Genomic DNA, 1,268 nt, shown 5'->3' with positions numbered 1-1,268 from the left:
AACTTCTTTCCAATCCTCTCTTTCTTTCTAGATTTTCTTTTCCTTTCTTAGGATTAGTTTTCGAATTTGATTGAGGGCTATGAGTGTTTCATACCCAAGTGGGCCCTGACAACACTCGACGTCTCTTGACTGAAGGAGGATTGGTTGAGGGGTTAACTATCCATCACAGGACTAAACACCACTCGAATTCCCCTGAGTTAATTGAAGTGATGGCTGAGAACCAACCTCTTCTACCTCAACTCAGGGTGGAGGACATTCAGGATGACAATGAGGTGCATCAAGCACCCCCGCCTCGTACTTTACGACCTTATTTACAACCAGCGGGGCTAAGTATGCCCTCATGCATGATTTCTTCTGAAAATACAGGACATATGGACATCAAGTCAGGGGTTATTCAACTCCTTCCTAAGTTCCATGGGCTTGAATTTGAAGAACCATATATACATTTGAAAGAGTTTAATGAGATCATAGCCACTTTATATTTTCAAAATGTGTCTGAGGACACAATCAGGCTGAAACTCTTTCCTTTTTCCTTGAAAGAGTAGGCTAAGACGTGGTTACATTCACTGCGTCCTAAATTCATTGGCACATGGAATGATATGCAGAGGGAATTCATAAAGAAATTTTTTCCACATCATAAAACGATTACCCTTAAAAAAGTAATCATGAACTTCACCCAAAAGGAGGATGAAACATTTTACCAATGTTGGGAAAGGTTCAAGGATTTGTTCAGTTCATGCCCACAACACGGCTTTGAAACGTGACGCATTACAAATTTTTTCTATGATGGATTGACATCTTCCATGCGCCAAATGGTCGAGACAATGTGTAATGGAGAATTCATTAATAAAAATGTTGACGAGGTATGGGATTACCTCGATAGTCTTGTTGAAAAAACACAATCATGGGACTATTACTCAAAATCGAATATCACTTCTAGGCCGACTCAATCTAAGGAGAACGGTGGATTGTATCTCTTGAAAGAAGAGGATAATCTCAGGTATAAAGTGACTACGCTCATAAGAAAAGTTGAGGCCATGGAAGGAAAGAAGGATAAGGTTAATGAAAGTGTTTGCGGCATCTGTGATTGCAACATTCATACAACTGAAAATTATCCTACAATACCCGCCTTCCGAGAAGTGTTGAATGAACAATCCAATGTCGTAAATACTTATCAAAGACCTTTCAATAGACCGACCTCTAATACGCACAATCCTGGTTGGAAAAATCATCCAAACTTTAGTTGGAGAAATGGACAAACTGCTACC

The 1,268-nt window shown here is 39.7% G+C and overlaps 1 non-coding gene across 1 annotated transcript; it reads right to left on the bottom strand.

The window, feature by feature from the left end:
* Nucleotides 1-647: 647 nt before the first annotated feature.
* LOC131226408 (small nucleolar RNA R71) lies at nt 648-754 on the bottom strand. The gene has a single exon (XR_009161795.1). It is a non-coding gene; the product is annotated as a small nucleolar RNA R71 (small nucleolar RNA).
* Nucleotides 755-1,268: the final 514 nt, after the last annotated feature.

The sequence above is a fragment of the Magnolia sinica genome, chromosome 14 (assembly GCF_029962835.1).
Source record: "Magnolia sinica isolate HGM2019 chromosome 14, MsV1, whole genome shotgun sequence".
In the NCBI taxonomy this organism is placed as follows: Eukaryota; Viridiplantae; Streptophyta; class Magnoliopsida; order Magnoliales; family Magnoliaceae; genus Magnolia; species Magnolia sinica.
This window is presented reverse-complemented; position numbering and strand designations above follow the sequence as displayed.